At 40.4% G+C, this 19,292-nt stretch overlaps 1 long non-coding RNA gene across 1 annotated transcript; it reads right to left on the minus strand.

The window, feature by feature from the left end:
- Nucleotides 1-5,530: 5,530 nt before the first annotated feature.
- On the minus strand, nt 5,531-9,280 carry LOC148057380 (uncharacterized). Its single transcript, XR_015705655.1, has 3 exons — nt 9,149-9,280; nt 7,731-7,794; nt 5,531-6,092 (listed from the first exon to the last, which is right to left on the minus strand). It is a non-coding gene; the product is annotated as an uncharacterized LOC148057380 (long non-coding RNA).
- Between the last annotated feature and the right edge of the window lie 10,012 nt (nt 9,281-19,292).

Here is a 19,292-nt window from a genome sequence, read left to right on the forward strand (position 1 = left end):
ATCTTCCTGGTCACCCTGTAAAGTAGAAGAGATAACTAAAACCATAGTGTTCCAAACTAGCAAGACCTTAGAAAACAGGAGCGTCTGCAATATTGCTGTAGAAGGGGGATTCAGCTGGCGTGAAGTCCTGCTGTTTGCAAGCAGTTTCACTTATCACCCGGGAGAAATGGGAAGGCAGGGGCTTTTCTCATCCACCCCGCGTGAGCTGCAGTGCCTGGAGCCTGGCTTTGTTCACGGGCACAGCTGGCCAGCGCCGCAGGCTGCACCTGAGTTTCTAGGAGCTGTCTCTACAGGATACAAGCCTGTTAAGGGTACCTTTTGAAGCTGGAGAGGGGCCTAAGCTTTCTGTGAAGATGTAGTCAGGGAGATTTGCTCATTTTCTTCTCCTTTTTAAAAAATATGGATTTATAAGCAACTTGATTGGCACAGGGCTTACAGAAACAGATTGGGCTTCTCTGCTTGAAAAGCATGGCTCTTTGGATACCATAAGGGCAATCCTAGTTTTTGTCCATTCTGTTATATGGTAAAAATATACATATCAGAAAGAAATAAAGTTAATGAAAAACATTACCGTCACAACTTAAGGAGGGCAAACCTTTGAGGTTTATTTAGTCTCTATATGGACAAAATGCCCATTTCTGTGTATAAGGCTTTTTAACCCAAATGCCCAGACAGTTTGCTATTAAGGGACAAACGAATGGAAATTGACGCTAGAAAATTTTCAAGGTCAAATGACCGTATTTAGCTCTCATAGTTTTCTATCTGCATGCATCTACAGATTAGGTAGCTGAAGTCTCAAATGCTGTCATTTGTTGGTATAAAAGTTTCAGACTGGACCTAGAGGATGAGAGGAAGGCGCTTTCAAAACTGGACTCTAAATTCTCCCCAAATGTGCAGCAGACATTGAAGTGCAGGCAGGTGAATAGCACTGATCTGAGTAAGGAGGGACGAATGAGTGGACAGGCTGTGTGCACTGCACAGTTCTGCTCAAACGGGGTGGGATGAACAGAGTCTCTTTTCTTTCAGCTACCTTATGCGTCCATGCCTGGTGACTGCCTTCTGTGAATATTTTTAGGAGGACAGTTCAAAAGAAAGACTAGGAGGCCGACATGCTAACGGCTTTGTAGAATATTTTTGTAAGAAAGACCCTTTTGGTTGTAGGCATTGACTCAGCTCTGATTCTGGGAAAAATTTACCTGCCAGCGGTACTGAGCTGTTATGTTTGAGTATTTGGAGATTATTTGGCATACTCCGTTGCAGAGTCCTGTACCTGAGCTCTCTGTTACCAACACATCTTTGAGTTTCAGTCATTTCCATCTTTAGCTTTTCAGGAATACTACTGAGGGCTGATGGATATTTTATAACTGGACACAGAGCAATGCTGCCAATGTCAGCCCAGTGGCTCTTTGCCGCTGGCTCCTGGACTCTGTCTTCACCATACACTAGCACCTGCTGAGGGGCTGATTCAGAAGGGATGCCTCTCCCTACTTTATCTTGCATTAATTAAGCTTTCTTTCGCTCCCCAGGCTACAGATGAGTAAATTCCCTTCCTTACCAGCAAAGATAGGATAAGTGGCTCTGTCGGCACTTGGGCACACCCCATTGGCTTCATGCAAGGGATTTTAATTCACCTCTCTTCTGTTTTTGGCCCTGCATGCTTGTTCCTGCCAAGTGTGCTGTGGGAATGGGTGTTAAATGTTACTGTCACTTAGAGTATATGAAAGATGATAAATACTGTGGAGACAAGCTGTGAAGAATGAAGACAAGAAGCTGATGTTTGGTGTGAATGAAGAGGGGGAAGGCTGTGAAAAGTGAAATCACATGCTCAGAGCAAAAGGCTAGGAAAGTTTTCTTCACTGTAATGTTATGAATGGAAATAGGCAGCAATGTTATATTTGACAAATTTGTAGAAGATGATGTTAGTCAAGATGGGAGATGGTGAGATCCCGGAGGAGTGTTTTAGGTTATGAATGAGAATAAAAGCGTGTAACTTATAACTGTAAAGTAAAAAGAGGGAGTAAGAATCAACTGGGGATTAAGCTAAAGGCTCTGCCAAGACTATGGACTTGAGGAGCTGGACAAGAGGAAGGACAGTGGCATTTCCTTAGTGACAGAGAAAAGGAAAAAATGTGAGAGGGAAAGATGAAGAGCCCTACTCTGACTGTGCCACGCTTAAGCAGATGGCTGAAACATGGAGCAGGTACTTTATTTATTTATTTTGCAGATGAAATTATCTGGAACTTGATTATCTGTATAATTATCTGTAAATGAATTATCTGGAGACAACATGAAAAGAAACAGAGACAGAGCCCAGGTGTAGAAAGCTTCTGTAGAAAACTGGAGGGAAGAATGAAGAAAATCGTTTGAAAGGTATGCTGAAAGTGCGGTTAGAGGGAAAAGAGGAAAAGAGGAGAATCAAAACATAGATGAGTTAAACAAAGTCCATGGAGAGCAGCTTTCCAAGAGGAAGAGTCTTGCAGGCAGGTTGAAGAGGGTGACAAATGGTGTTAGTTTTGGCTTTTAAGAGGAATGACGCTTGAAGGACTTCTTTGGCAAAAATGTGGCTTCTTCACTGGAGGGCAAAGGAAAGAAGTTAGAAAAAGAGGGCTTAAGACTGCACTTGATTAGAAGAGCTCCAGAATACGCTTGCAGACAAAAAATGTGGATGGGATGGCTGGTAGAGAGGAGAGTGGAGTCAAAGATGGTCTATTTTTAAAAAGATGTTTATATGGTAAGGTGGAGAATTCTGAGGAAATTGAGAAATAGAAATAATAAAGAGGGAGTGAAAGAGTGCCAGCTGGATCAAAAGACAAGCTTGGAAGAAACTAATGAGATGCTTGTCTGCTTAGAATGAAGATTATATGTCATACCTGTCCTGCAAAAGGAGAAGAAAAGGAAAGGAAGGAGTTGTGAAAAATCTGACAATTTTAATTCAAAAGAAGTTGGTGAAATTCTGTGCAGCAGGAGAAGTGTATGGTTAGGAAGGATGAAACAGAGGAGGAAAAGGAAAGGGAAAAGATGGCTGAAGAAGTGAATCAAAGGTGGTGAAAAGCTGTCAGCTCTGGAAACATGGGATTCAGTTAAAGTATAGAAGTATAGAGGTTTTTTTTGGCTAGGGATGTAGCAGAACTGAAGAACTGGAGGAGAAAGGGAGGAGAAAGGAATGAATTCAAAATGGAGGGTGCTGCCCAGACTGGGGAGAGGAGGAACAGAGGAAACAGGAGGTGGGAGTGTGCTGTGGGGCAGGGGGACAGACCTTGCAATGGGAGAGAGGGAAAAAAGAAGTGAGAGTGGAGAGAGGCAAGGTCTGGAGAACTTCATGAGCATGTGATATGAGAAGGAAGAGAAAGGGGGCAGCAGGAGACACTGAAGAGCAGAAGGAGGGTTATCTATGTTTGTGATCTGGGCATGGGAACAAGGTAAACTGAGGAGATGGATGATTGATGCTCATTTGTCAAGACAGGGAGAGGAATTTCCAAACCAGGCCAGCAAGTCAAATGGAAAGCAAAGCTGTTCTATGGCAAAAGGAATTTGGTGTGCTGTCAACATGGTGCTTGAAGATATAGAACATAGGTGAGGAAAGATATTCTATGAAAGCTGGGAAGAGAGAGACAAGAGTTTAAAATTGTAGTGAAAAAGTTTGTAATTTGCAACACTTGTAAACGGGATAGAGCTTTTTTCATAATAAAGTTGTAACTAACTTCTGATACTTCTGATAATGCTGTTGCCTTTATAGTGCTTGATAACAATGGTTGCTTTTTAATGTTAAGCTTAATGTTACTCATTAGTTTTTTATGTTTCCTTCCAAAAATTCAATTTGTCCATACATAATACATTAAAGTCATTTTCTGTGGGGTCCCATTAACATTCTCCCCAGAATGCCATATCCTTAGTGCAGAGCCTGTGATACACTCATTTATATCTAGAAGCTCCTTAGAACTTAAAAATAAGCTTACTGAACAAGCTCCTTAGGACTTAAAAATAAGCTTACTGAACAATGTGTTAACTTAAATCATTAGTCAATGGCTAAGAAATCATGAAGTGCTTCCTAGATTAATAGGTACTGTGAATTAATAGGAAAATATGTACTGAAGGAAACTGAATAGAATTTTTATGAATGCCAAAGTAACGTTGATGAAGGTCAACATTGAAATAGGTATCTCTTATTTGTAGAGCTGCATGTAGAAGACAAAGAATAACAAATGTGTAGCACCTCACGCATATATATACATGTGTATATATATGAGAAATATAGCACATATAGCTAGCTAGAAGTAGGAGCTACATGGTATCTTAGCAGGTTAGGACTTTTTGCTGTGATCCTGGGAAACTCTGAAGCACATTCTTATTCTGAATCTTTACCAATCTGATGATGTAGCTGAGATCAACGAATTACTTGCTAAGCCAGACACTTTATGTACCACAAGTGTCATTGTCATTTTCCAAATAAGAGTTGGTTTTTTTTTTTCCATTAAAAGCGCAAGATTTCATTTCCATTGGAATGGATTCCCTTAGTCATCTAATGTGTTCTTGTAATCCAGACATTTATTTCCAAAACTGGCTTTCAGCTATATTAGAGGTTTAATTAAAGTCCCTTACTGTGATGTTTACTCCTCTAGATTTCTCATGGGTAGTTGTTGAGACTTCTTGTGGATGTGATCCTTATTTATGGAAGGATTGTTTGATAATGCTGTATCACTGCAACTGAGAAATAAATCTCATGCAAAGTACTGCTAGCTTTTTCTTCATGGGCAGAAAACTCTGTAAACTGGCTTGATTGTAGATGAGAATTCAAAGCACGATGTCAGCTCCACGAGCTGTGATGTCTCTTTTTCTGCTTTTCAATGTTGTTCTTACTCAAAAGACCCTTAATATCTTTTCATCTTAGGGAATGTCAGCAGAAACACAAAGAGATGGAGTTACTGTAGATTAGAGAGTTAACACTTGTCAGCTGAGTTGCATTTACACACCTCATGAAAGTATTTAGTCCTCCCCACCACTGAATTAGAAGGCATTAACTTCTGCCTGTATTCAGCTGTTGTGTTTTGTTTTGTACTTGACACAGGCAAGGGGGAAACCCAGAGACAGTTTTTGCAGGTCACCTGGCAAGGGCTAACCGTTAACTGGTGGTAAACTGGTCTCCTGTGGTCATGTGTATGCCATAGCCATAGCATGTCCATGCCGCTGGATCTCTCTTCTCCTGGGTTTAGTTCTCCTTGTCCAGTGGTGGAGATACGTGAGAACCATGCTCATAAATGTCAGACCCTGTTTCTTTTGGCAGTCCCTCACTGTGCCTTGCTTTAAAACTCTTGCAGCTGTTAAAAGATCAAATAAGTGATGATCTCAGGCCCCAAACCAGTCATCTTCTTGTTCACGCCTAAATACAATGCTCTTATTTACCATGTAGGAAAGATTTGCCCTTACTGGTATGAAGGTGATCAATCAGAGTTGGGAAGCTGTTGGAAACCTTTTCGGCTCTTGAGAGATGCAAAAAAAAGAAAAGCTGATGAACCTGGGGAAAGCTGGGCTGAGCAAATGGCTACATCTATGCAAGGAAATTAATTGGTGCCAGGGAAGGCTCCAGGGCACAAGCACCTGATTGTCTGTATTGTTATTGCTGCAACAGCCCGTGAACGGCACACTTGTGACCCACAGAAAATAACAGCTCACAGTCAACTCATGGAGTGATTCAGGAGCTAGCAATTCCCAAAAGGCAGTTTGGCCTCTTGGAGGCTAGGAGGGTTTAACGGCACGGACAGGGCTAGTCCGTGCCTGTAGGTCTCAGTGCCAGAGTGCAGACTGAGGCAAATTTAATTAACTAATGTGAAGAAGCCTTACAGCGCTATACATTACATGTGTCAGGAGAATCTAGAAGAGGAATAAGTGGTCTGTTGGTTGGTCACCAGTGAAAAGGTGAGCTGAGTCAGTCAGTGGCGGAGGTAGGGACAGTGCTCTTCACAAAGGGATCTATATTAGGGCAGACGTCATTTCTTGAATCTTCCTTTTTTTTATGTCCAAACATTTGTTCTAGAGATGAATCATCATCCTTATTGAGCTTCATACAAGCCATAAACTTCTTCATTTTACAGCTCCTGCAGTAAGAAAATATTAAGTAAATAGACTTGTGGGTAAAATATAACAACAGATTAATGCCATTTTTCTATTTATTTGCTAGGGCTAGCCATCTCTAGGAAACAAGCTAAGAGAAGCAGAGGGTCTGTGATTCCCTATGTGATATTTTACACACTTATTAGTTTATAAGGACGCTTTCATCCTTTCCTTTATAACTGTTAGAAGTTTGCACTGCCTTTTCTTTTTTTTTTAATTTAATGAACTCTAAGGAATGCTTGAGGGATAGGTGAATTGACCTGAATTTTCTCCTCAAACTTGGACAAACCTTTAATGGAGCCTTAAAAAGTTCAATTTATATTTCATTTTTCTTCTATCTGAATAGGTTGGAAGAGAGGAACTTTTACATGATCCTCCTTGCTAAGTGCTTTAGCATGGCCAATACCATCACTGCAGATTGATCGATAGCCTCATGGTACAAAAAAGACCCTCAAGCAATGACCTGAAGGAAAGTGGCCATTTGTCTACATACAGGAAAAAAAGAATTTCTAAAATAGAAAGGGATAGGTTGTTCTAACAGTTCCGATGCAACTATTACTTGTTATATGTTGACTAGAGCATACGGTATTGACTATTATATCCAATCTGTACATGCACACACACAAACCCAGATATAGTTCTCAGGCTTAAGGAAAGAACAGAGCAAGAAGTTATAGTGTGACCAAGACATTTGAAAATGACTTTGATTTTGGGACCTTCCATCTGTGAATTTCAAAATAGAGATTTTGATTCATAAGACAGGAGCCCATCATTCTCTGGAGCTCTGGACCTCTGGAGACGTCTCAGTCTGGACAAAACATTAAAACTCTCAAATTCTTTTGAGAACATGAGCCTTCTTGTAATTTTTCCAGCCTATAAAGCTTGTCCGTCTTTATATTCTTGTATGTACTGCATCATAAAAGAGCTCAGCTGCAACTGCATTGCAATCCATTTCTGAGGGTTACTAGTGAAAGGGATGGGTCTGTGTCCGGACTCACCTTGGTTTTGTACCTTTGCCATCCCACCAAAACCAATGAGCCCAATGCCACCAGTAGTAATGAGATTGCTCCTGATTTGCAACTCTGAAGCAATTGCAAGCTTTCCTTCCTCCTGGTAGCAAAGTTTCAAGCCTCTTTTACAAACACTCAGGAAAGCATATCTGAAATTCTTGCCTGCTTTATGTCAAAGCTGCATCTGCTAGCAGAGCTTTATCTACGACACAGTGAATGAGGTTTCAGATAACCTTTGTGACAGACTCTTAAACTATATGTAGGTTCACAGTGTTAGGAGGCTGTGAGGTAAATGTAGATTAGCGTGGACTAAATATAAATATACTGCTCACTTCCCTGAGCAGTTGATGTGAAGGGGTTAGACTCCTGCCAGAAATATGAGTGTAAGAAAGTCCCTGCTCTGCACTGATTTTCTGTGGAGGCTGGAGTAAATCACTGAGACATCCAGCCTCAAAGCCCGTTGGATGGGACCCTTGGCTTCACTTCCCATTTGTAATGTAGAATAATAATACTTCATTACTAGATAGGGACAGTTCAAAGATGTCTGAATCAGTTTGATGGCTTAGAAACGTTTTAGTCACTGTACCAGTAATGTAAGAGTCCAGCAGTTACCTTGGCATGCAGAGACTAGTTGTAGTGGCAGGACCTTTGCTCCCATACATGCCTGTTCTGTCAGCTGCTTAAAAGATAAAAACGTATTGATTTAGACATTTGGAGTTCAACAGGGCACAAATATTAAAGTAACAAGGAAAATTAATAATTATGGAACTAAGAATTTTTGAAGGTGAATCAATGGAGGCCTTGGATGAAAGGTATGTTTTATGCTGTCCCAGCATATAACATAAAGGTGAAGGTTTTATATCAGCAAAGAGTAAAGCACCGCTTCTTTATTTCTTTAGCCTTTATGAGGAATATAGAGGAACACGGAATTCTTCTTAAAAACTGATGCTGCGGTTTGGTTCACAGCGGCTGCTGACTAAGTTGACAGTGTTCATTTAAACCCTCAGTGAGGTGATGCTTTTAAGCCCAGATGAAGCCCACACCTGCTCAGGAAAGCACTGAGTCACATACCCACAGGCCAATATCATTTAAGTGCTGTTGACTTCAGTGGGATCTGAGTGTTTGTTGCTGCACCCTTCTTAAACAGGGATGTTATTCAGAGCAGGACCCGAAGGCTGATTTTCCCTGAAGATGACAAGACTACGTAGCATTCATTGGTATATGAACAAACTCTGAGTTTGGGTGGTTCTCCTAAGACTGTGATTCTTGAACTCTAATGCGCTTCATTGCATTTGTGTATTTCCAAAGATTTTTCTGGTAAGTCCTCAGTCATTAAAGCCTATTTTGGGAGTATTTTTCTGCATTAACTAGATTTTTTTTGATTAAATTCAGTATCTAAAGGTATATAAGAATTGCAATGCTGCTATTTAAATTGTCTAGGGAAGTAATTTTTGTGCTGTGTTGATTAAAAGATGGCTTAAACAAGTAAGCATACTTTTCCTTTTATATTATTTCTTTAATTTGCAAGCCGGGGAGAAACCAAACAAACATCCCAAGATATTCATAATGGAAAGCAACATAGGGAACAATTTGTTCAGAACTGAAAGGCAAATCAGACTTCATATATCTGTCCAAAGAAACTGCAATCACGCAAAATAATTTTCCTTGACCTTAGCTTTGGCAATGTAAGCACAGAAAAAGAAGAAAAGAACCCTCCTTCCCCAAATCTCTGGGAAGAATTCTGCAAGGGTTTTTTCCTAGTTTTAACCTAGAGGCTCACATCAGCACGTTTGTGTTTTAGGGAAGGTGAGGATCCAAAGCTAATTCTGAGTATTTCTGAGTTTTGATGAGAGTGAATACTTCATTCAGCTGACAAACCTGAGTACAGGCTTCCAGGCTATTTTTCATCCCCTACTACCCATGCTATAATGAAAGAAAATAGCTCTGCTTTGGCTTTTTGTGCAGATAATAAGAAAAGCAGTGCAGAAGCCCGAAGGGCCTCTCTCAGTGGGCTAAAGCTTTCAGCATACCTGTAAAAAGCAGCATGGCTGTTCTCTGTGAATATGGATGCAGAGCCTGAAACAGTCGAGTAGCATTGCTCTGTACCCCAGCCATCCCTGTGGGCTCCCTTCACCCATGTTCAGCTGTCCTGCAGGGCTCTGCATCGCCTCTCAGCCCCACAGGAGTGATCCCCATGTACCAGGAGGGCTGCGGAGATGGGAGGAGGGCAGTCGCAGGTGCTGAGGGAGGGATGGGCAGGAGCACAGGTGGGGAGGATGCACCTGTATGAGGCTGCCTTGCTTGAGGGAAAAGAAATGTAGGCAAAAGGAGCAAGCATTTGGTCACAGTTTTATTTACCAGTATGGTTATAGACACAGAGACCCTGGGACATCCGAATCTACTGCTAATCATTTCTTGTTGCTCCTCTGGCAAGCAACAGGCTCATTTCTGGTTTCTTTTGTCTTTGCAGCTGATTTAATCACAGCAGCTCCTAAATCTGCTGTTGCTAGTTTGGCTATGGCCTTTGAGGTGAGTTGTGGATCACAAATATATGCTCCACTGCAAGACAAAACAAACCTAATTTCATCCCTCAGGCGGCAAAGCTGCCAGTGCAGAATGTTGCTGAATATTACAACTTCTGTTATGGACTGGGAGCATTGAAAGGGCAGCTTGAGCACAGAAAGGGGGAATGTGCTGCCAACTCCCTCCACTGGCCACCTTGAAAGACAGGGAAACATTAAAACATAACAACTGCAGAAGAGTAAGAGAAGATGAGAACGTTGTCCTCCTGGCAAAACGTGAAGGGACTTCTGCTGCTAGTTTGGCAATAGTTGTAGGTTGCTTATAGATTGCTCATGTGAGGTAAACTGTGTTTAAGGGCAAGAACTTTGTTTTTCTGTGGCCTGTCTGAAGCAGCACAGGATGTGTCACCTGGCTAACACAGACAACAAGATATTAAGCCCTGCCTTTAAACCACCCACTTACATATTGTTATCAAAGTAAAATATAAGCAACATTATATTAAGATAAACAGTTAAGTAAGGAAAAAAGAGCCCACAGGCATGGTCAGTGCTGTTCAATGCAAAAAGTTCCTGCTGTTAGTGGAATTTTACCTGTGCTGATTCCCTCCTTTAAGAGAAATATCCAGTGCTATGAAAAAGATCAATGGGCTGACGCTGCACAGGTTCAAAAGGGGAAATGATGTGTGCTCAGTTCTACCTTTTTCAATGTTTTCCATGTGTCCCTCTCCAGTCTTTGTTGGTACAAAACCAGACAGTGGACAATCTTTTTTAGTTGAATGTTGAATGATACAGATCTACACATCTACACCCAGAAGAGCTAACCTACAAGGCTTAGCCTAGTTGCCTGTTGCAGGTATGTTTTCTTCAGTTGCTGCCAGTGAATTTCAATAAGTGTTGCACATCTCACATGACAGAAATGATTTATTACCCATGTATTCTTATGTAAATTAAAAGATACAAGAGAGAGATCACTGCTCAGGGACAAACTAACATGAACTCTTCGTGCAGGAGCCTGTTTTGATTCATACAAAAGGATTTTAGGAGATGAGAAGCTGACTGCTGGGCCTCATTTTATGGTGAAAGAGTGGCACACGCCTCCTCACTTTGTCTAGCATGGCTGCTTTACTCAGAGACTTGTACTGCCAGAACTTCAGCTAATATAAATCAGGCAGTATTGATTTATCATGGCTGAGGATTTTGCCCTGTGCCTCCTCACTTGCCAAATGCTCAGTAGTTGAGTGATCATTTTTCACAGATCCCTGTTGTTTAGCTCAAATGTGCGGGCACAGAAAAATGACAGGAGAACTTTCAAGTTTTGAAACTCACTCTTTATATTTAATGAAACTGCAGAGTGCCTGTATAGGCTGAGTTAAATCTTTCATGGTGGAGGCACTAGCTCCTGCTCCGTGTGCTGAAGTTGCAAAACCCATCTGTTGCAAAGATTATGGTAACTGTCACGGCTGATGTCCTTCATCATTTCTAGACCAGGAAAGATGGACTTTAAGATGGACTGAGGCACTCAATAAAGAACAAATGGCATCTTTGGTGCCTTCCAAACTCAGCTGAACTGTTGTGTAATCCAGTAGCAAGAAGCCTATCCCTACTGCCTAAGGAATTAAAATTGTACTGTGCAAAACCTCATACTTACGAAGTAGGACTTTATGCCACAGAATTTGAGGAGAAAAATGAATTAGCTGGATCAAAACCTCGTCACAGCTGAAAGATGAATTTGTTGCCTTACTTTAGATGTATAATTGCTTAATGTTAATTTTTACTGAGGATTGTTTATTCATCAAGTACGAGTGGGAGAGCCCTAGCTTACATGTCCCTGAATCTGTTCTAGAGTTGTTTGGAGAGGGCTACAGGCAGCATCTCTGCACCTGAAACTCACACAATCAAGCTTCAGGGATGACATTGTTTTCCAGAGACTTTATCTTCTTATGATTGTTGTATGAGATAAAGAACCATAGACACCATTACAAGGCTGTGAGTCTGCTGTTTAATGAGCCCATAAGTAACAAGACGGTTAAATTATTCTATGGATTTCGCACAACAGGATGGCTGTATTGTTGGTTTTGTGCTATGATGCCTCCCATAGAACAGAGTTGCAGCATTAGAGAGCTCAGAGTTACAGTGCTAAGGATAGTCTGCAAACCGTGTATATCAAAAGGCCAAATGACATGTTAAACAAAAAGAAGTGTGAAAAGAACAAGGCAAAATCTCACTTTAAGAGCTTTAATATGTACAAGTATGGCTCAGCTTGAACAAATGAAATATTTTTTTCAATTAGATAGGAATGAACCATATGTACTGTTCAGAAAAGGAAGCAGATAAAGCACAGCATTTCAAAACAAGCAGCTGTTCAAATATAAATTTCCTGTTTATTGAGATTTTAGTTGTATCAGAGTAAAGGCCTCAGAGTGGCTGAGCAAGTCAATCATTATATACCTTGTTAGTGTGACAGCCCCGTGTGTATTGTTTAACTGGAAATAAAACACAAATACCCCAAACCCCTACTGTGCCTGCTTCATGGTGCATAAATCTATTGTGTGTCATGTCACTTAGAGTTTTGATGGCAGGCTACCAAATGGCAGAGGAAAATACACAATCAAGCCTTCATTTTCATAAATGAAATTAAAGTACACGCAGGAAATACAGAACAGAAGTGTTTTCGTTAGTGCTATTTCAAGGGTCCATCACTCAAAACGGAGACTTTTGCAAGCCCCACTGAACAATTGATTACATATGCAAATGAGTGGGTTTCCAAAGTATATAATATTTCCTTTTCCAACTTTGATGTTCTTTTTGTGCTAATAAACCTGTGCCAAATGATTTTCACTAGCATTATGTCTTGTACCTGTTTGGACTGACAACCCTTGGGCTCTGCCAGCACTGCCACTAGCCGCTGGTGTGCTCCAAGGGCTTCCTTCACAGAAGCCTCCTTGGAGGTGCACCTATGGTAAACATGTTTAAGCACCAAAATGTATGGCCTCCGAAGTGAACAATACAACCAGAACGAATGCCAAAATGAAGTTTGGGTTAGCTGGTATGTTCAAGCCCTGTGTTTTCTTTACTTAATTACTTGCACTTAGGAAACACTTAAAAATAATTGACTTAATTTTGTTGGGCATTGAACAGAGCAAAAGCTAAAAGAAGGATCTTACCCCTAAACATTGTGATTTAAACTGGCATGTACGCTGTGCTAGGCAAAGTGTCAATTTTGGGCAAAAGAATACATGAAGACATGCCCTAAAGATAATGGTTTCCTCTTCCTCAGATGCATAATTTTTGGATCTAAGAAATAAAACAGATAACTTTAAGAATTAGATTTTGCAACTAGACTTTGAGAAAAATTAATTTGGTACTGTGTAGTAGAAAAAGTTGACTAGTAATTTTTAGATTAAGCTGGATCTTGTCAGCATTATCACTCTCTGTTTCTGCTGTTACAGTCCTTCGAAAGCTTGACACATCTGTTTGTTTTGTTTCATTGAGCCCAGGGCGTCCTATGACTGAAATCATGCTTAACTTAGGAAAGTTGGTCCCTAAAGAGGGTTCTCTGCAATGCTGCCCAAAATAAGAGGAAAAGAAAACAACTAAACCAAAGAAATGGTGCGTGGGATCCAGTCTGCTGAACCTGAGCACTGAACTTGTTTTGAGATGCCAGGTGCCCAGTGAGGCAGTCCTGGAGCAAGTGACAAGTTTCCTGTCTTGTTTGTGGCAAGAATTCATGTGAAGGTCTCCAAGGGAAGCTCCTGTCTGCGTAATGTAGATGCTACCCGTCTTCACAAAGTTTTGTTTCATTACAGGCATTTTCCCCTTTGCTGCAGAAAATCAGCCCTATAAAAGAACAGCATAAAAGCAATTGGGACAAGCACAGACACAGAGGTATACCTGAGTATTCAAGCTTTGTGCTAATAATGCATGACCATCAAGAGATGCCCTCTTCTGAGGCTCCAGCAGTATGACGGTACAGTCAACAGCAACTGATGGGACTTTCAGAGCTACCTGGAGAATGTAGCCATTCACACAACAGTCTAACAGGAATGCAGTGCTTAATTCCTTTAAATGTCTTGGGTAAAATCTCAGCTATAATTCTCACTTGAGAGAGAAGGTAAAAACACTCAAACTCAGCCACAGTAAGAACATAAATGAAAGTCACTGGTGATGCAATTTTATATGAATGTTCTGACTGGTAAGGCAGTCTGAAGAAAAAAATATCTTTCCATTAATTAAAACTAATTTTTCACTGATAAAAGCATTTTCCCTGCATGTTGTTTTCTCCTAACTGTCCCATTAGAGGTGGGAGTTCCAGGAGGGAGTGCAATGATTTTGACTCCAAATTTGATGGGAAGACTAGACATTTTTGGTTGCTTTTCTTTGGTAGTGTCTTATGATTAACATTTCTACAGTTTTAGGCTGAATTTGTCATGCCTAAGAAGCAAGTGCTGCATTAGAATGCTTTCTTTTCTGGGGGAAAAAAAACGTTAGCTAGACCTTTAAGGGCTGGAATAGGCGCAAGCACAAGTTACTCATCCGCTTGAAGGTAATCTAACAGAGGAAAAAATGCTTCCCTAATGAAGAAATTTCTACTGCATATTTCCAGTCGTTATACTTTGAAGAGTTATTTTAGTTTAAAACTATTAAGAATAAATGGATATGGTTAGTAGAGTGTCTTGCTGAATGCTCATTTTGGTCAGATGAAAGTTTTCTGCTGCAGCTTGCTGTTCTTCCTGCTTTAGGCCATGAGCATTGCTCTGAGTAGTTATTATCAATAATCTTTTTCTAGTCAGCAGTTGCTATCTGCTAACCCAAACCTCTTTCAATGACAAACAGGTAACGGTCCAGACCTCCAGGAGGTATAAACAAATACGACTGTATTGACTGTACTGAGCACTACTCATCGAAATCAGCTGACCCCGCTTATGATTACAGCTTGAGCTCAGCACACTTCAAAAGGCTACAAATGTGATATGACCAAAGCCCTCAAACTACTAATATTTCTCCTTTACTGGAGGAAAAAAACCCACATTCCCTATTTTCACCATTCACTTTACTGTGTAGTTCTCCACACTGCACATTCATTTGCAGAATTAAACTTTGCATGGCAAAAAATCCAAGATTATTTAAACTGTCTGTCAAAACCTCCTTTCCCCTCCTTGTTACTCTACTTTCAGCTCCTGACCTTAGGCTCACAGGAGGCCAAGGGAGTACTTTCATTATTGTCAGCAGCTCTGAGATTGAGCTCTCTGGTACTCGTGATGGAGCTCCCCCTTCTCACAATCCCCCGAGCACCTTTTTTCTTCAGGCTAGATGAGGCCTGGATTTCTATAAAGTCAAATTCTTTAAAAAAATCACACTGTAAATAAGCAGTCAAATGAAAAAGAACCTCTTTCTTAAATTTATTTCAAAGGGTGCAAGTGAATTTTCCTCACTTCGATCAACCTGGTTACATCTTTTGCTCTTTTTTACAACCAGCAGAATGTAAAAAAAGCAAATGGATACAATGAGCTTCAAATGAGTTAGTACTGTTGAATCTAAACCTTGTCCAGGAATTTGCTGCTGTGGCTACAGTTTTGCTTCTCACATAGAAAAGTGGGCCTCAGCTATGACCTCACAAACAATATAAAGCAACACTATGCAACTTCATTATTCATTACGTCTCAGGAGGATGGCATAATCATCTATCTCAAGAAAGCGAACAACAGATGGTACACTGCAGATTTGCATGTTTGCACCACTTATTAGTTTATAGAATTAAGAAAGCAGATTTTAAGATTTTAAAAAATATTTTCCCTAGAAATGATAATGAAGTGTTTTTTGTATCCTCCTCTGTTATGCATAGACTTTTCTATGTGATTGTGCTGCAAAGGTCCCCTTCTGAGATGTTAGTTCATTTTTCAATATCGGACAGCAATGGTTATTCATTCGTATGTAGAGATCTAAGTCTCCCTATGATGACTGATTCTGTCTGTACATAGTATTAGTTCTTCCTATAGAATGGAGAAAGAATTGTGAAAATATAAATTACTACTTTATGTGTTTAATTACTTAGTATCACCAGCCATGCAAAAGATCCTCTAGTAAAATTCTTAGTTTGACTGTGCTCTTTGCTCTCTGCTTTTCCGAAGGAGTCAGATTATGAGAGCTGCTTTAGGAACATTGGTGTTGCCGACAGAAGATCCCAAAAAAGAGAGTTTGAGTTTTCAGCTATTTGTTCTTGCCTCTATTTCTGTTTTTTCCATACACACTTTGAAATCAAATGAAAAGGGTAACAAAGTCTATTTCTGGCTCAGTCTACTGATGCATTTGATCCCATTTTACTTGAGAAGAGACACTACAATTTGGTCTAGCATGGACATGTGTATTCTTAAGATAGAAAAAAGTGATCTGTGAAAAAGGTCAGATTGACAGCTCTGGGAACTGAAGGCTTGTACTCATTCAGTCAACTGAACACGAGCTATAACTGCACAATCCTCCCTCTCTTTACCCCATTAAGATGCTCCAGTTCTTTATTAGAGAAATCCCTACAGGTTAGGATTTGTGCCAGGTCAGTGCTTGGCTTCTCTGAGGAGCAGCCCAACAGGGGACTGGTATCTTGTGGTTGAGAGGATGTGGAAATCTGTCTGGAAGGAAATAGTCTGAGGGAGTTTGTCCAGGCAGAACATGGATTTTGTGTTACTGCATGTCCTGAGCTTCTCTGGACAAGCAGGGGCTGGGGGCTGATATTTCAGTATGGATCCCAAGCTGAATCCTTCCAAAATCCTCCTCCTCCCCCTCACCACACCATGCTACATGAAGGTGCTTAAGCCTCGCATATGGAGGAATACTGAATTCTTAAGCATTGAGAATTAAGATCACTGACATGAATTCTATATGTATATATTAAGGGATTATCAGTCCTCCAGAACTTATTTTTGACTAAAAATGAATTTGACATTGGTATTTTTTGTTTTGCAGGGTTTTCTTTAAAGCAAAAGAAAACAACAACTTTGAAACACTAAGGCACTCCAGCCATATTTTAGTTGCTATAAATACAAAATTAAACTATAGACTTAATTTCAGTTAGGTCAGTAATGGCAGGAAACTATCAACACTTCTGCTCTCAAAGTAATCAGTGATAATTTACAGCTAGGGAGAGCAATCAATATGCAGGAACTGGCTTCATTTTGGGTAAATTGAAATCTTTGACCTGTCAAGGGCTGATGTCTTGATCTAAACTAGACTAGAATTTCCTATGGTAGAAGGGGTATTCCAAATTATTGCATTAATGTAGCTAAAAGTAGTGAGTATAGGGACATGTCAGTTCACTGGGAAAGACTTAATTTTTTTTCCTACCTATTTATAAATGACCTGCCTGAACAACTTACATGTGTAATATTTGTATGCTACAAATATTACGCCACCCAAGATAACAAAGTTTTGGGCATCACATAAACACCAGGTGATAGGAGCCCTGAAAAAATGAAAACCTTCCTTGAAAAGCCCCTGGTCTCAAATCACTTATAACTTTTCTATTTTCGAAAATTCAAGGGATAGTGGACTTGAAAATGTAGGTTGTTTCCACTTATTAGAAAAGCTTGGGAACATAAAAGTAAGCTTTCAAAGTTGGTTATTGCTGTCTCTGTCCCAACATATATGTCATAGTAATCCTCATTGGGAATATTACAAGGAGGTGTTTCATGATAACTTCTTGGAAATCCTCTAAACATACTTGAACAGAGTTTGTACTCAAATAATTTCAAAATTTTGAACAGAACTTCCTACGCTCCCAAAGATCATTTTGTTGAACAAAATAAATAATCGTCCCTTGGTTTGTCCAGCCTGCCAGCTGCACCCAGGAGCGGGCAGCATGAGGCAGCCTGAAGCACGTGGTGGCCGCGCCCCTCACTGGTGGGCCTGGGTGACACTGCCCTTGCACCTCTGCAGCCCTTTGGAAATGGAGACTGGCTCCCCATGGGTGTCTCACGCTGGTTTGGGTTTATCAATTGGTTAGGGTTCATCAGGTCACACTTGCAAGCTGGAGAAGAGGCTTAGCATTCAAAAGTCCCATAACTGTGAAGAGGTACACACTCAGCCCATCTCAAAGCTTATATAATTTCTCTGCCTACTTTTTTTTTTTATTTCTACTTGGCACATAATTTGTAACAGTATTGGATTTTAATATAGCAAAGGTATCTTAAACTGACAGAGAGATTCCTTGACAATTCATGTTAGTGAAATAGTATTTTGAGGGCCTCCAGTTCTGGCTTGAAGTCCCCTAATTTTAGCTGAGGTTCAGTCCTCCATGGCTCCAGAGATCTTTTCTTTGTTTCATTTGTACTGGAAAAAATCACAGCCTGCCAGAAAAACACCTTACATAGCTTGTCATGCACTTAGTCCCTGTAGGTAGACTCTCGCTGTGTCAGGGCCTCTGGTTTAATAATAATCATGCAATTCTATTCTATAAATTTTCTGGCTTGATAGGGGCTTGGCTGATTAATGTTGTCAGAATGGGATGTGCTGAAAAACACCTTCTGATGCATTATATGAAAAGCTCAATCTAACAGATGTACGAGATCAGTTTATTGTCATGTTCTTTTACCAGGAAAAGTCAAGACTTTGGGCTAAATCAATGGTGCAATTTGTTTAATGTGAAGTTTGATTTTGCTTGAGTCAGACCTCACTGTTTTTTTCTTTCTCTGAGGCATGCTAATAAGTTTCTTTTTAAGTTTCTGATTTCCTTTATTTTTTTCCTAGATTTGCTTCTCCTGCTGTGAGTGAGTTATTTGAAGGATATTTATTCATAAAGTAGGTTCTTTCCTGCCTAGACTGAATGAAAATATCTTGTGGATTCTCCTGACTTTTTCAGAAGTATTTTGATCCTAACACTTTATGTACAACAAAAGTCTTACAGCCATTGAGCAGGTGCATTTGCTTTGATGAAACTTCTAAATCTTGTGTTATGAAATATGGAAATGCTCTGGTGTCCAGGTGGAAAATATAAAGATACTTAGATTTAATAGGCAAGAATGAAATCTCCAAAACCAACATTACATCCTTGCAGAAAATAGAGCTTTATCTGGAAACATCGCATTCAAAGGATCTAGTCTTGAATATGGATAAAAGAGATGTCTATGATAATTTGTACTGAGTTCCCAGTTATTAGGAAATGATATATGTAATTGCATATTCTGGAATGAAAGCCATGGCACTAACTTTTTTTCTTTTTGTAACTATTGCCTGGTTATCCCTGTGCTGTTTACAACCAGTTGGAAGGGGGTCTTCATGCTCTGCAGTGTTTTACATGGTGTGTTGGGTGTAGGTGCTGGCAGTGGCAGGGGTCTCTGTGAGGAGAAGGCCGGGGCTGCCCCATGCCGGACACAGCCGTGCCAGACACAGCCATTGCCAGCCAGCTCCAACTGACCCGCAGCAGGGCATAGCTGAGCCCCTCAGCCACAGTGGTGGCACCTTGAGGCCATTTTTTGTTGCTGTTTTTCGTTACCAAAATCTGTTTTAATTTGTTTTAATTGGCAATAAATTAAATTAGTTCTTGCCAGGCTGAGTCTGTTTTGCCCACAATGGTAACAGGTAAATGATCTCCCTGTCTTTATATCGACCCACGAGCTTTTAAATCTCATTTTTTCCCACTGTCCTGTTGAGGAGGGAGAGTGAG

Source organism: Nipponia nippon, unplaced genomic scaffold (genome assembly GCF_047370975.1).
Source record: "Nipponia nippon isolate SJK-2023a ecotype South Korea unplaced genomic scaffold, ASM4737097v1 scaffold_1, whole genome shotgun sequence".
Taxonomy (NCBI): Eukaryota; Metazoa; Chordata; class Aves; order Pelecaniformes; family Threskiornithidae; genus Nipponia; species Nipponia nippon.